The sequence below is a fragment of the Triturus cristatus genome, chromosome 8, assembly GCF_964204655.1.
Source record: "Triturus cristatus chromosome 8, aTriCri1.1, whole genome shotgun sequence".
NCBI classification, from domain to species: Eukaryota; Metazoa; Chordata; class Amphibia; order Caudata; family Salamandridae; genus Triturus; species Triturus cristatus.
Window position 1 is genome coordinate 161,513,362 of NC_140591.1, and position 17,081 is coordinate 161,530,442.

Below are 17,081 nucleotides of genomic sequence, written 5' to 3' on the forward strand. Positions count from 1 at the left end.
ATCGACAGTATCAAATATGTTTATGTCCAAATATGTGCAGACTTAGTTTGTATGACGACTCCAAGGGTATTGACCTTACTGTCTTGATTAGATGGGGCTCCAAATTCCCTCGGCCACTGGCACATAGCTGAATAGTCGCCAAGTCCACGCGTGAGGTTTTTTGTTTTCATTGCGTCCATTTGAAGTGTTAGTTATGTGTCTGGTTTTAGGCTGCTAATAGGCAGAGACAGAGAGCATAGTGGTCCAGGTCTGATGATTTCTTCAGTTTCTTTGTCATTCGTGTAGCCTCAACGTTGTTTTATAATGAGAGGGTAAGATCATAGTTATGTTGAGAGTGGGCCGGGTTAATCTTGAAGAGCGCAATAAGGGAGCCTCTAAGTATATCTACTTCAAGATTTAAGGGGAAAGATGTCCATGGCAGGAAGAGGATGAGCTGTAGCTTTTCTGGATGATCGAGGCGATCCAGCGTAGGCCAGACCCCAGGATTCCAAGTTTCCTGAGTCTCTGTGTTAAAGTGAGGTATGGGACTGTGTCAAAAGCCAGCGACAGAACGAAAGGCGGAAGAACTGCCATCCTATTCCAAGCCACTGTTTATTTAAAGCCATCCCAGATGGTGATTGTTGAGGACCTAGCGCCATGTCTGGGGTGGAGGCATTTCTAAAAGATTGATATGGTGCCCTTGCGTTGTCCCCTTGATCAACCTTCCTATGAAGCATCCCTTAGCCATGTGCCATTCGTTAGCTACATAGACCAACTACTGATTTCTTGAGCAATCATGTGACATAAGCTATTTTGAAGACATTAGGGAAGGTGCTGGTGAGCAGGTACGAGTTTACCTTCATTCTGGCTGAAATTTCTGTAGAGACAAATAGAAAGGTACCCTTGAACTGGGCTGGATTCAGCAGGATGGACTGAGCTGTAAGAATTTGCAACGTGCAAGAAATATTCGTCTGTAAGAAGGAGAAGGTGTAGAATCATTGCTTCCTGACTACAGAACATTTTATGTTGTCGTTCTGGTGGTGCTTTAGTTTGGAGGTGGATCATTGCTTCAGTGACAGTAAGCTGGGAAAATTGGAAGTGGGTTTTTGTGGGGAAATGCCAGATCTGGGTGCAGGGAATTGTTCAACCACTGGCTAGTGCACAGTACAGAATAAGAGTGGGAACATACAGATGTTTTGGACTGCTCGTGACTGCAAACAAACTCTGTGGGTCAAAGAACCACAGCCATCAATACGAAGCTCCAGTAGGACCTGCACTTTGTGCAGGCAGCAGCCGCCCATGACGACCATAAAACAAGGTTCCAGTGAGACCTGCATGTCATGCCGACAGTGACATCCCCCAATGACAGCCACCATCAAGCACCAGCGATGACCGACTCTTCCTGCCAAAACAGCGACTGTCCACCATACCTGACCTACTCCACGTGCCAACAACAGCTGCCTCGCAGCCCCTGCAAACAACGGCTCCTCGTGCAGACTTGAAGAGGTAACGCTTGAGCAGTGAAGCTAGTTCCTGTATCTGACCCACGCTGTAATGCTGTGAGCCTGACCTGGTGACTTTACCGTGGTCCAACGTGACCCGATAACTGCGAGCGGTGCTTTGTGGTTTTTGCTGCTATTTTCAGCTAGAACCTTTAAACATTCTTACATCTAGTTCTACCTATTAGATTTTTGTTGTTTTGGTATAATTTTATTCAGTAAAATATTCTGTATTGTTCTAAATTGTCTTGGGATTTTTCTTGTGTTTTGTTTTCACTTTATTACTGTTTGAGTGCTGCAAAAATATTTTGCACATTGCCTCTAAATTAAGCCTTACTTATTTTGTGGCAAGCTCCCAGAGGGTCAAGCACAGGATTATTTAGTGACTTAAGTGATTCACCCTGAACAGGATTGTGTTTATTGTTTGAGTGGGGCTTCCACCTCTCTCAACCAATAACCCATTTTGTACAACTTAGACATGTGTTGTGACCTAACTATAATATGTTTATTATACTAATAGGGAAAGCCCTCCTAAATTAATACCCAAATTTCTGAAAGTTTGGTATCACCTTTAACATAGCTGGGAAGAAGAGCGTGCGGGCTAGCTGCACTGCTGTCAAATTCTTTTTCCCATCAAAGGACTTGCATTACTTTTGTAGTATATTCAATAAACAACTTTCCGTGCAGTGCTTCCAATGTTACTTGACTTGTTTGGTGTGCCATTCTTCGTAATTATGTCTTTGTTCCTATAATTGAGGAAGTTTGCTATGATCAGTCTCAGGGTAGCACCCAGTGGGTGGAGTGTGGGACCTTCGCCCTATGAGCTCATTCGTTAACAAAACTTGTACAGAGTTTTTGAGCCATGACCAATATGTAAAGGAAGTTTTTTAGGAATTGCTTTGTTAACTTGCCTTTTGCGCCCTAAAGAATCTGCCCTGTTCTTATATTTCTTAATCACGTGTGGCCTTCCACATTGTCCACAAGTTCTTTCAACATTTTAGAGATTGTCTCAAGAACATCTTGAAGAGTTTTGATGCAGCCTTCGAGTTCCAATATCTGGCCCTGGTCTCTGTGCCCCTTGCTATTAAATCTCTCAAATCATACTGCAGCAGGACCACATTGAACCCTGGTATTTTAATCTCCAATGCTGAGTAGGTGGTCTTGATTGAGTCCATTGGGTGCTTGGGGCTTTGTGACCCTTTCACAGACTGATGATTGCTGTCACCCGGAGGCTCAACATATTTATGTCTGAAATACACCCCCACTCAAATCCCTGCCTACCATCCTCCTCCTCCACATCAGACAGTGAGGCCAGAGAAAACTTACCTCTCAGCCAGGCAGCCGTCATGGATGCACGTCCTGGTGGGAGCACATCGCTATCTCCCGGTGACCAGCAGCGCAAATCAAAGGTGTCCTGAAAGCAGAATGGATCAGTCCACACCTGGAGGAATGGGACATGTGGGTGGGTTGAGCATGCTCTGTTGGTGAAGAGAGTGTATCCATACCTTCCACTGGGATATATAGTTTTCCTATGATGGGAATATGCGTAGGAGTTGGTGCAAAAAACTGAAAAATCTATACATACACAAGTGTGTATTAGGGGTTTTCCATGCCTTAAATTCAACCCCCAGAATATAATAAATGCAAAATCACTCGAAGCAACAAGAAGCTGTATCCAAACTCTGTTGACCGTTCGATCATCTGGGGCCGTGTAATACATACGGCGCACTCTCCCTGTTTGCACAAGGGTGCACCTTCCAAAAAGTGTGGCAGGCGCAAACAGCAACAGTGCACCATATCACAAAGAATGCACTTCCTCCAGAGCAGCAGCAAACCTGAGCTGCTCTCGGGGCAGCACATTCCAGTGAAATACACAGCGGCGGTTTCAAAGATGCTCTGTGTTTCACAATGCAGGTGGCATGCCGCCTGCACTTTGAAGTGGGGAGCGAGATCTCCTTGCAGGTGGGTGCAGTGAGTGTCTCCATCCTCCTGCAGAGTGATGCCTGGGGTCCAAGGAACTCTCTTCCTCCCCTTCAGAGGGATGCCTTTAGAAAGCATATTGAAAGTTGGCAACCTTTTTGTGGCGTACTTTCAGTGCCCCTCCAAAGGGCATGATGGCCGAAGCACCCACATTCCTAATACGGCGCAGAGGCAAAGAGATTCCCTCATTTGCATGGGCCACGACAGCCCCCATGCAAATGACGGAACATCCTCTCATCATAGCGCTAGATGTTCTCCAGCGCTATCTGTATAGCAGACGAGGACGCATAAGCGTCTGCGGCCCCTTATTTAATACCACTGTGCCCTGGGGGCACACATGCCCTTTGCGCCCCCGTGGTACAATATATAATACTGCTCCTAGTTTGGTTTACTATGTCGTGGTTTGAGGTTACAAGACTTTTGTGACCGTCACAAGACTGTTTCTGAATTGGGCATACTGTCACAAGGTCTTAGGTCACAAGACTTAGCGTGGCTTTGGGTCACAAGACTGTCATGGGTTGAGGTTACCAAGCAGTGTAAGTAAGATATTTGGTTTTTGTTAGTTTTTGTAATAGTATAGTTAGGGATGGTGGTAGGTGTGATGATGAGGACATTTAAGGGCATATGTCTTAATTTGTTAGTTAGGTTTCAACGCAAACTGTTGTTCAACATCACTTAAAGTTTTTTAAAGAGCGCTATGACGCTTTTGCATCATATCGCTTTTTCAATCGACTTCAAGCCATGTTGCACAGCAGCACATGTCTAAAAAACATTGACAAAGCCAATAGATCCCACATAGGTGAAACCTATTGGCTTTGGCAACGCTGACGGAAAGCTGGCTGCGTGTGTTCTGCCGGGAGGGAGCTATCAGGCTAGGATCACAGACTATCACCCTCAGGCTGCACACAGATGTTTGCACTGTGTTCATTAAGCCAAACCTTTCTGACTGGGATTAGACCCTGTGACCCGCAAGTTACACACAGATCTCTGCACTGCTCTCTCTCACTGGGATTCCAGCCGTGAGCAGTAGGTATATTATTCGACTACAGTATGGCACCCATATGTTACCTTGTCACATGCACTGCCTTTTTTTTCTCTTTTTTTCTGTTCTCCTTTAACTCTTCTCTGTTTCCAGTCTCCCTTGCCTTTTTAAAGGGCCTGTGACTTTTTATTGGCTTTCTATTTTGGATTCGCCTATTCATTATTTTTCTGCTGGTTTCTTTATCTTTTTATTCTTTAGAATTTTCCAATTTATGTGCCTTGCTTTAGCTCCATCCAGTTGTTATATGTTGTGAGTTTTTTAATCCCACTAGTTCTGTCTTTGAGCATACATCTAATCCCGAGGCGTGTAGACCAGTTTCGGTTGAGTTTGAGTCGATGTTTTAGTAGCAGCTGATGCCTCCAGGGTGTGGCACGGGCTAAAGGTTGCCAAATATGAACAGCAGTCTTTTTAGGTCTCGCCTCACCCAGCGCATGCGCTGGTCTGGCGAGACTTATTGAGAGGGCTCCAAAAAGTGCTACCAGGCCAGCCTAGAGTTACAGTGCATGTGCGCGGGAGCGCGCGCGATTTACCGCGATTACTTTCACTTTCACGGCCGCTTTGATGTTTGAACGCGATTGAGATCGCGATCACTTTCACTTTCGCGGCCGCACGGCGGCTTTGCATAGCCAATAGGTCTCGCTTTTGGGACCTTATAAGCATTTAGTTATGCAACTGTTGCATGGCTAAACACTTATAAGGTCCCAAAGGCGAGACCTATTGGCTATGCCAATGCTTGTTTTAACTTTATCTCTTCATCACTAATGTTAGCATTTGATTTTCAGTTACTGCTTACCTAAATTTCTTTCTCTAGGATTCTGATGAAGAGGCTAATAAAACGTATTTAGTGAGAAGGCGCTATGGCCCCCTTCTCTAGGCTGACCAGGGCTTTAAGTGGGCCGGGTCTGAGCACCGGCAGGTTTTTTAAAGGGGTCTCTATCGGGCTCTGTTTTGTGCACTGGCACAGGCGGTCCGGTTTTTTCCGGACTGCAGTGACCGCAAGAACATAATGTGCGTGTGCTCACACTGCTCACTAGTGGAGACGTTATGGCATGACGTCATTTCAGGTGAGCGTTGTAGGGGAAGGGAAATCCTTTAAAGAGAGTCATTTTCTCTCTGGATTTCCCTTCTCTTTTTGAAACTCAGGAGCAGCAACATTGTTGTGGTGTCAGAAGGGCTTTAAGTGGAAGCTTTTTCAATATTATATACAAGCCATAGTTGCTGCTTATTTATCTTATGCAATTAACAACCACTGACAAAGCCAAAAGTCCTGACTTGTAGGTATAATGTTACTTGTTGTATCATATATCTGTATGCAATGACAGAAAACAGCATAATACCAGTCGGGCGGCACACTATGCTAAGCACAGATTTTAGATACTTGTTGTTAAGCCACATCCATAGTTACATTGGCCACGCCCCTTTGAGAGACCCCCGCCCCCCAGTTTTTTCATCCCACTTAAAGCCCTGCGGCTGACACATGCATGTAGCAGCCTTTGTAGACTAGTTGGTTGCATTTTGTTATTCGTTTTCTCCAGTACCTTGCCACTTTCATTTTCTAGATCAATTCACTATCTAAATCCGGTTAATAGTCACCAGATTATTGATCAAATTTAGGCTCAGTATATTGCTTGGTTTTACTACGCTTCCACTAAACCATATTTTGGGCTCTGCCTGACTCAGTGCACTCTGTGATATAAGAAGCAGCAGCTAAACAGAGAGGTGCGCAAATCACTGAAAGAATCACACACAGAGTAACAAAGCAAGCAAACACCTCGCATTGTACCCGGTCGCAGTTTAGCTTCAGGGTCGGACTGGTCTATGGGGCACTCGGGCAGTGCTTGACGAACTGGTCCGACAGGTCAGTGCTTTGTCGCGGAGTTTTGGCTGTTTGTGGGCCTGTTTTATGGTCTGCTGGGCTGGTGTTTAGGTTTCACCTGCACATAACCAGACCCAGCAATCATTTCAAACAACTTTAAAACATAAGGCACTGTGTTCATCTCACTAACTTCACTGCTTGTGTTCCCAACGAGCATCCTAACAACCCCTGGGGCATTCCATGTCAGTGATGCAATCCCTGCTTACATTTCACATGTTTTACTTCATCTTGTGTTCCCTGAGATTGATGGCTTATTACAAGATGGTGTGTTTTGGTATTTTTTTGCAATGCAACATATGCCTCTTGTTTACTGCACACTTTAAACTGAGTTAAGTCCACGTCTGTGTGAGTTCAGGTTATGGGTGGGAGTTTATGGTGGCGCTCGGGTGAGCACTCTGAAACTGAGCAAAAACCAAAGGAAATGATGGACGGAGTGTTGAACATTGCAAGCACTCACCCCCAGTCAACTGATCTGGGTTTGATCCATCACCGTTCTTTAGCCCACTCTGCCACCCCAGTTCAGACATGGCCATATGCAAATCAGTCTGACCCTGTGCCTCATGGGAACAGTCCAGCCCGAACTGCCAAGCCATGTCTTCCCTGGACCGGAAACAAGCTTCCTAGGACTGGTTTCTGGCATTTCAGCCGTCTTCAGCCAGGTTTGCTTGAATCCAGTGGCAAAGTGAGCAAGGGACTCACGTCTGAGCATACCCTGCTAACTTATGGCGAACAAAGCAAAAACCAAAGGAAATGATGGACGGAGTGTTGAACATTGCAAGCACTCACCCCCAGTCAACTGATCTGGGTTTAATCCATCACCGTTCTTTAGCCCACTCTGCCACCCCAGTTCAGACATGGCCATATGCAAACCAGTCTGACCCTGTGCCTCATGGGAACAGTCCAGCCCGAACTGCCAAGCCATGTCTTCCCTGGACCGGAAACAAGCTTCCTAGGACCGGTTTCTGGCATTTCAGCCGTCTTCAGCCAGGCTTGCTTGAATCCAGTGGCAAAGTGAGCAAGGGACTCACGTCTGAGCATACCCTGCCAACTTATGGCGAACAAAGCAAAAACCAAAGGAAATGATGGACGGAGTGTTGAACATTGCAAGCACTCATCCCCAGTCAACTGATCTGGGTTTAATCCATCACCGTTCTTTAGCCCACTCTGCCACCCCAGTTCAGACATGGCCATATGCAAATCAGTCTGACCCTGTGCCTCATGGGAACAGTCCAGCCCGAACTGCCAAGCCATGTCTTCCCTGGACCGGAAACAAGCTTCCTAGGACCGGTTTCTGACATTTCAGCCGTCTTCAGCCAGGCTTGCTTGAATCCAGTGGCAAAGTGAGCAAGGGACTCACGTCTGAGCAAACCCTGCCAACTTATGGCGAACAAAGCAAAAACCAAAGGAAATGATGGACGGAGTGTTGAACATTGCAAGCACTCACCCCCAGTCAACTGATCTGGGTTTAATCCATCACCGTTCTTTAGCCCACTCTGCCACCCCAGTTCAGACATGGCCATATGCAAATCAGTCTGACCCTGTGCCTCATGGGAACAGTCCAGCCCGAACTGCCAAGCCATGTCTTCCCTGGACCGGAAACAAGCTTCCTAGGACCGGTTTCTGGCATTTCAGCCGTCTTCAGCCAGGCTTGCTTGAATCCAGTGGCAAAGTGAGCAAGGGACTCACGTCTGAGCATACCCTGCCAACTTATGGTGAACAAAGCAAAAACCAAAGGAAATGATGGACGGAGTGTTGAACATTGCAAGCACTCACCCCCAGTCAACTGATCTGGGTTTAATCCATCACCGTTCTTTAGCCGACTCTGCCACCCCAGTTCAGACATGGCCATATGCAAATCAGTCTGACCCTGTGCCTCATGGGAACAGTCCAGCCCGAACTGCCAAGCCATGTCTTCCCTGGACCGGAAACAAGCTTCCTAGGACCGGTTTCTGGCATTTCTGCCGTCTTCAGCCAGGCTTGCTTGAATCCAGTGGCAAAGTGAGCAAGGGACTCACGTCTGAGGCACATGGCAGACAGGGTCGAACTGGGAAGCAAAACAGGCCCTGGTAGAGTGCTCGGCTGCCCCCCCAATCCCGGGGGCGTTGGGGGTGCGGCCAAGCTGTTTGCCAGGGCCGGTTTCAGCCGATTTTGTTACAGGGGCCGATATTGCAGCTATGCTTCAAAAACGGCCCTGTAACAACAACGGGGCTCAAAACCGCCCCCCCCCCACCCTGGCGGCCCACCGGGGAAATGCCCGGTGCCCACTACGGCCAGTCCAGCCCCGATGGCAGAGCTTCTCACAGTGCCTGTAAGTGGATCAAAAAAAATGTGCAGACTACATGCACATCCAATCCTTGGCCTCATGCAAAGCCCCTAGTGCGATGGTCGCATATGTAGCTATCCCAATTGTGGTAAATTGTTGGATATGGAGAATTTCAGAAAGATGTAGGGGACAAAAAGAGCCTAAAAGCTAACAGACTGAAGAAGAAAGTGGTGGAAAGGAGTGTGTCCGAGAAACTGACAGCCACTACCCCCTAGTTAGTTCTGAGTAATGTTTAAGTCACGGTCTCAGATTTTCAGAATAGAAACATATCCAATTCTAATTATTCACAGCAAAATCGCTTTTGTTTATTTATTTATTACAGCAAACAACCATTGGCAAAGCCACAAGGTCTGGCTTGTTTTAGGTATATTCGTTGGTTGTGAGACATTTCTGGATGCAGTAACAGAAAACTCAGAGAGAGGCACCCACAAACTGGTCAGGTGGCATGGTGTGTAAAGGTTATCAAAAAATAGGGGGGAAAAAGAGGTTAACGGTTAGGTTCACCCTCCAACAGTACATGTATCATAAACAACCTGAGCTAGTCAAGTCAAAAGAACCTAACCTAAGGGAGAGGGAGGTGTCAGAAATCTATTGGATTCTGAAGTTCACCAATTAGAGAGAAAGGAAAAAATTATCTCTTTCTTGAGTCCCCTCACTCACCAGGGTTTCCCCACGGTGACATGCTTCATCATTGGGGTCCTCCCAGTCCTCTACGGACTGAGGCGTGCTGCGACTTGCGGATTACGGAGGAGCACTAAAAATCAGATTATGTGTAGTGCAAGTGAAAGTGTGGTGGAGTGGGATAAGGTAAATTAAAATAATCAGCTAGTGGGCCAAATATATTTTATTAATGCTCCTAGCTAATTGGCTTAAAAACGGGGTGATATGCTAAAGGCCCTAACTATAATGGATAGGTGTACCTAGCATATGGTCAACTAGTTTCGAGCTTCCCCAGCTCTTCTTCAGGACTACACCGGGACCAGCCCAGTGTGAAAGCACCACTCCTAGTTAACCTGATTAAGGTGCAAAAGTGAGACGCTGCAACTGTAAGGCATGCGTTACAATTAATACATACGTAATGTACGTCAGGCAATATCTGTAGGATACAATAAAATACAAATATTAAAGGAACAAAAAGTCATATGCACTGTTGTCATTATCAATTGGGAGCACACTACACCCAAGTGTTCGTAAACTCTTGCCTCTGATGTGCCTCTATGTGATTTAAAAAAATAAAGAAACGATAGGTAACTTTCTCCATGCCGGCGCTGTGCTGAGAAGTGAGTCGAAACTCGCAAAATATACAAAAAAAACTCACGCGTCTGACACAACATACAAAACACACAAGACTAACGATAAAGAGACATTACATACATTTTAAGAAGCAACAATGTGCCTCATGGTCAACGGAGGGGGTGTGGCGATCTCGTACACCTAAGAAAAATGGTAAATGAGGTCGTTAAACTGTGGCGAGCTCCGTATCTGTGGCTGGCCCTTAGGGAGAGAAAACGGGAAAAACAAATGTTCTCCGCGATATGAGTGGGCATGGTGGTCTTCCCTAAAGTTATCACTTACTTGTACGTGGACAACCACACTCACGAACACCTACTGGGGCCAAAACCTCACGGACCGCATTCTGGCGTGTCCCCGGTGAGGAGCTGGTTATCAATGGGTATTTTCGCATGGAAAGCGAGGAGGGCTCGCCGTCGGAGTCCCATCCGGGTGGGGCCATTTTGGATTGGGAAATTCTTACGAGAGAGTGTGTACTAGCGTTAGGGCTTATGTTCACATCTGATCATGCTTGGAAATGTGGTGAGAAGGAAAAAGATGAGGAACAATATCTTCATAAGGCAGGAATTAATGCCTCATGCGAGGTAAATTAAAAAGGGGGCAATATCTCTATGGAGCGGCCATGATGGATAAGGCCAAGTTACGATAGAAATAACTTGATAAACCTCATACCAGATGATCTCAATCAGCTTAGTATATAGTGCCTGTCCCGAAGGGGATACAAACAGAGGTAGGGGAGTTTTAATAAAATCGCAGTGTGATAAATACATCAGGGCGACCAAAAAAGGAAGGAGGAGGAATCACAAAACTCACTGTAAAGTTAATGAATGTGAGGAGACATGATGGGTATCAGGGATGTTAAAAATGAACCTGCATTATAGAGGATAGTAAGGTTTAAGGCAAGTACATCGGATTTCATGTCATGTAAATTGTCCCCAAGGTATATCATCATTCAGACCTTTGCTGTCAGACCGTAACTTAAACACCCAACGTTGTTCTTTTTCGTGCAGTTTTCTTTCAATGTTGGGGTGATTGTTTACATGTTCCAGAATAACCCAGTTGAGGTCATTAGGGGTGTGTTGTTTTTCCCAAAAATGAGTGGTCATTTTTGTGTTGTTACGTTTACACCTAAAATTGCTTCGGTGTTCGATTATTCTTGTGTTCACCTTCCTTGTGGTCATCCCCACATAATGAAGGTTGCAAATGCAGGTGATAAGATATACCACCCCTGTCGTATTGCAATTGGTGAAAGATCGAAGATTCCATGTCATTCCATTGTTATAGGTTACTGTTTTGGTAACTTTGGTTAGATGACATACACTACAGTTGCTGCATGGGTAATGGCCCTCAGGTAGTGGATGGAGCAGACGTAGAGGACCAATGGTTTGCGTGGGGTTGGGGCGGGTGTGTACTAGATAGTTCCTCAGATTTTTAGCTTTCTGATGGCTGAACATAGGTTTTTGTAAATCCAAACCTCCACTGTTCAGGATCCGCCAATGTTTTTTTATTATTTTGGTTACTTGGTCTGATGCGATATTGAAGGTGGTGATGCAGATTTGTCTTTTTTGGTCTTTTTGTGTGGTCTCAGGTTTGTCTTCAAGTAGTGCCTCTCTGTTATTATTTGAAGCTCTTTTTTGGGCCCTGGACACAAGATGTTGTGGGTATTGTCGTCGTATCAGTTTCTGTGATAGATCATTGGTTGAATGTTCTAATCTTGTCGTGTGGTGCAGTTGAGTCTCAGGCGCAAAAATTGTCCAAAAGGAAGGTTGTCTTTTAAACTTCTGGGATGGAAACTATCGTACACTAGTAGGCAGTTCCTTGCTGTGGGCTTAAAATGTGTAGTAGTGATTATACGTCCTTCGTGTGCTGTTATGTTAAGATCTAGAAAAACCAGATTGGACCTACTCATAGTGAAGGTGAATTTCAGGAAAGGGTCTTGTTGGTTTAGCCAAACTAGGAAAAAATCAGCCTCTGCTTCGCTCCCTTCCCAGATCAAGAACACATCATCTATGTATCTTTTCCATAGTTTTATATGGTCGATGTGTGGATTATTTTGATGGAGAATCTTTTGTTTCTCGAGGTGATGTACATAGAGCCCTGCTACGCTCGGCGCAAAAGTGCTTCCCATGCTGGTACCGTGCGTTTGTTTGTACAAAGAGTCGTTGAATTGGAAGAAATTTTCGGTCAAGGCCAGGCGACAGCATTCAAGGACCACGTGTCTGGGTGTGTGGTAACCCCAATTGTTTTGAAAAAGTACCTCCTCCAGGATATCTAATGTATCCTTGTGTGGGAGACTGGTGTAGAGGCTCTCCACATCCAAACTGATCAGTATACTGGTTGTGGGGTTAAATTCAAGATTCTGGATTAGACAAAGGACTGCCTTTGTGTCCTGTAGCTACGTATCGGTGGCTTGGACCAAAGGTCTTAAGAATGCGTCTGCAAACTTAGACAAAGGTTCCAGAATGGAACCTATTCCTGATACTATTGGTCTACCAGGGGGTGCCACCATTGATTTATGTATTTTTGGAATTGTATAAAAATAAGGGATTATGGGTTTTTTGTTTTCCAAGAAATCCGCTTCTTTTTTACTTATCCAATCATTGGTCAGGGATTCTTCCACCAGACTAGCGATCTCTATCCGTAGACGTTCTGTGGGGTCATTCTGTATTGCCAAATAATTTCATTCGTCAGCCAACAGGCGTAGGCATTCTTGTTGGTAATTAGGTGTATTTTGTAGAACTATTGCCCCACCTTTATCATCTGGTTTTATTGTGAGATTTTTATCATTTGATAGTTGGTGAATAGCCTCTTGTTCGATTTTGCTGGTGTTGTGAAATACCCTTATTGTTTTGGGGTCTATTTCTGTGACCTCCTTCAATACTGCTTTTTCAAAAGCTAGTAGTTCAATGGGAAGGTTATTGGATGGAGGTGTAAAATTGGATTTTTTATGTAATCCAGTATCCGTAGAAGTGTTAGTATTAGGTTCCTTGTCTTTAAAGTAGATTTCCAATTTTATCCTGCGAATAAACTCTTTCAATTCGCAGACCAGCCTGAATTTATCCAAAGTGGCTGTAGGGACAAAACCTAATCCTTTTTCCAATACAGTTTTTTGAATAGGTGTAAGAGTAACTTTAGAGAGATTGACTACTAAGCTTGGTTGCTGCTCGTTGAGGGCATGTTCGGTGGACCCATGCTCCGTGTGTGGCTCCTCACCGTCTCCAGTGGCTGGGCCCATTGTACCTGTTGGCCTCGTCTGTTTTTTCCTCTTAAAGGAGTCTTTCCTCTCCCTAAAAAAGACTGGCTCTGTTCCTGGTTATGTGATTCATCCCAGTAAGGGTAGGGTTGTGGTGGATAGGATTGATGAAACGGAGGCGGTCCATAGAAAAACTGTGGTGGGGGGGCGTATGGTGGCATGTTTTGATATGGAGGCCAACCAAATCTTGGTCCGCCCCTATTTCTTTGACGTCCTCCTCTTGATCGTCTGTTCCTGTTAGTAAAGTTGTAATTTCTACCCGAATCTGAAAAATCTGAGCCTGTGTCAGAGCCATCGCTCTCCGTGTTGTAACCTGGATTGCGATTTGTGGGGATGTAATCATCTCTAGTGTAAGGGTACACTTTTTCTTGTGAGAAATTTTTCTGATCTTTTTGTAGTTTAACGTATTTCGTATCTTTTAAACCAATTTCAAATTCAGTCATGGTCTTGTTGAGTTCTTCAAGTCGTTTTTTTAACTCAGCAGTGCTCTGATAGGTTTTTAAACGAATCTCCAAATCATGAATGCCAATTTTCATTTCTTCAGAGAGGCGTGCTGCAGTTTTTATAATTAGCACAAGCCAGTCTCTGGTGCAATGCCAGGATATTAACGACCAATCCTTTTTAAAGAGTTTGTCATGTTGAAAGATAAAGGGTTCATTTCTGACTATCAAGCCCCGTGGGGCAATGTTGGCTCTTACATACTCAGTCATCATGATCCATGATGGTGTGTAAAGCACAGGATTGTAATTCACATGTTTTAAGTCACAACTTTAATTACATAGGACACGCCTCTTGGAAAGGGTTCCTTTTTAAACTTCCTTAGCAGTATCCATTTTAGAATGGATCATGGAAGGGTGGGATGGAGGAGTGGAAAAGCAGGGACTGTAAAGCAAGAAAGAATAGCCTGGAGATTTTTAGGTGTAAATAGCACATAAAAATAAACTGCCACCACAAACTCACCAATGCAAAACTTTCAAATATTTTAAAAATAGAGATTTGCATCCAAAAGCGTTTACAGGTAGGCGTGCTCCTACTCAAATATTTAGGTTGTCCGCTGTCCGTATGTCTAACACGCACAGTTCATAAACGTTTGGTGCAGCATTCAAGGTTTTATAACATCAAATGAATTCTTAACAGGCGAGAGCCCTTGCACATTAAGTTTCATGCTACATTGTGTAGATGGCGATCATGCCACTGCAGTCCAGTGGGGTTGGCCTATGTTCTTGTGTTTTTAATAGATGCACTAATCCAGGTGTGCAACGCCCATTGGGCTAAAAAAATGCTTCATCCCCCCACCCCCGCCCTGCCCCCCGTTATGTGCTATAGCCCGAGCTGCAGCTCCCTGGAGGCTGCAGCTTTGTGGGTGCTTGTCGCAGGGAAAGCCTGGGCAAAAAACTCCTTGGGAAGCAGGCCCCAAAGCAAAGATTTTTTTTTTTTTTTAAGAAAGACATCTTCAGCTTCTCCTTCCATTACAAAATGTCTTCACAGTAGATTGTGGAGGTCACTGGTGAGGGTTATATGATTTTACTTCGCAAACAATTACCACGCATGGCATAACCACGCAAATGTTACTTCGCAAGTGGCAGTACCACGCAGCATTTTACCACGCTTACTTTTAAACTGCAAATAAGTCCCTAAACATAAAACATTCCTTAACCACGTTTTCCCTTCTAATGTACTTAATTACTTTGATTGGTTAAATTATGTCACGTAACTTTTTTGAACGATTTTCTTTCGTCACTTTCAGTGACCCTCTACATACATGTCCCCAAGCAAGATCTTCTGCTGCTATTCCGGTCCTGTATCCTGTGAAATCGTTCCGATGTTTGTGAATTCCTGTCTGTTCGTGGTAAGTGAAGTTTCCTATTTCATGAATGTTCTTTTTTTATTCATTTCTCAACCTCGCGACGGGAAACAGGTGCGTTTTGGGGGGGGGGGGGCTCCCCCAAACCCCCCCTTTTCAATAGCACGTTTCTTGTTTTTTTTTGGTGGGGGAGACCCCCCAAACTCCCCATTTTTTCTTTTCCCCTTTAGCACACATGCCTTTACTATGTATCTCGTAGTAAAGGTATGCGTGGAAGAGGCTGTTGTGGTAACCACGCATGCATTGTAATGCATGCGTGGTTATGGTAATGCGTGGAAACGGCCGCGTTGTAGTGGCCGTTTCCCACTGGTGAGTCACAAAATCCTAGGATGCAGACCTTATTGTGCGTCCTTTTCCTGCCTGGTAATGGTATGAGATTGAGCATCTGCATTTGAAAAGAGATCTCTGCCTCTCCCTAATTTGAATGATATTTTTGAGTGCTTCTAAGCAAAAGGCAGAAAATGACAAATTGAGTTGTATGCAATTACCTTTATATAAGCACTTATTACCCGTGACGAGGGCTAGCAAGCACATGTATGCCAAAAGTAGAGGAAGACTTTTTCTATTTTTTTTTATGGCTTTGCAGTCATTCATTGTCGATCAGGAAGTCCATACTATTTCTGCCAATAGCATCTTGCATTCTGGGGTGACAAAGGCGGCTTGTGGGCTAGTGGCTAAAAAGTCCAAGAAATGACTAAAAATAAGAGCATGCAAAGTGATATTGGAACCCTTTCAAAGAGGCTTGGCCTATGCAATTTAAGTTGTAACTTAAAACATGTGAATTAGAATCCTGTGCTTTACACACCATGCCACCCGACCAGTTTGTGAGTGCCTCTCTCTGAGGTTTCTGTTACTGCATCCAGAGATGTCACGCAACCAATGAATATACCTAAAACAAGCCAGACCTTCTGGCTTAGCTGTAACAAATAAATGAATAAAGCAATTTTGCTGTGAATAATTAGAATTGGAAATGTTTCAATTCTGAAAATATGAGACTGTTACTTAGACATTACTAAGACCTGTGTAGGGGGTTCTGGCCTTCAGAGTGTCTCAGACACACTCCTTTCCACCTTTTTCTCCCCACATCTTTCTGAAATTCTCCATATTTCACAATTTCCCACAATTGCAGTACTTCAATTGTTTTAGTGGATGGCACCGCCACATATTCACAGGGCCACCGGAATTATATGACAGTGGACGACCAAATTATGCAGCAGGGTTGACTAAAGTATGCTGCAAGAATAGGGAAATTATGCAGCGTATCACTGCATATTTTGTGGTAGTACTATTTTGCCATTTTTACATGTCTGAGGTAAGGGTTCACTTCAGTAGTACTGGTTTAGCGCCCAAATATAGCAACAAGAAGCTGAAGTGGGAGAGTCAACCTTCATGAAAGGCCTTTTACTGTACAGCAACACTTCACTGCATTTTCAGTAACTTTTGATCAGTTCAAATTAAAAACACTTTTTTTGTGTTGAAATTTGCAAATCATGTATTTGCTTATGGAATGTGTGGCAAATGCAAATCTATTTTTAGGTGAAAAATACTGCATATGCAGGGTTGCCTAATTCCAGTGACCCTGCTTAGTGGGTCCCGCAAATTATTAGTGGGTCCACAGATGGTCTCTCAGGCAGTAGTCTAGAGCCTCTCAGTAAAATCAGACTGGCTGCCTGTTCTATCCTAGAAGGGGTGCCAGCTAAGGCCCAAGCATTGTTGTTGCTTGTGAGTCTGTCAGGCAGTTTTGGTTTCATGGTAGTGGCTTTACAATAACGTCATGTAGCACAGTTACTCTAACTGCGGTTCAGAGCAGCCCATCACTGTGCTCCAATGCCTCATTCTTGTCCTGTGTCTCAATTTGGCAAGGCCAGATCATGTGCACCATAACAGGGAAACACATGAAGTGCAATATTCCCTAATGCCTTGTTGAGTGCCGTGGCTGCTAACCTCTCACAGTCTACCTCACAGACCGCCCTCA

General features: G+C 44.6%; 1 long non-coding RNA gene across 2 annotated transcripts in view; it reads left to right on the plus strand.

Annotated features, from left to right (window-relative positions):
* The window catches only part of LOC146801751 (uncharacterized), a 232,804-nt gene that overhangs the window by 174,926 nt on the left and 40,797 nt on the right, over positions 1-17,081 (plus strand). For both annotated transcript variants that reach the window (XR_014967651.1, XR_014967652.1), the window contains exon 2: positions 14,990-15,091. This is a non-coding gene — a long non-coding RNA (uncharacterized LOC146801751). The remainder of the gene's footprint in view (positions 1-14,989; positions 15,092-17,081) is intronic.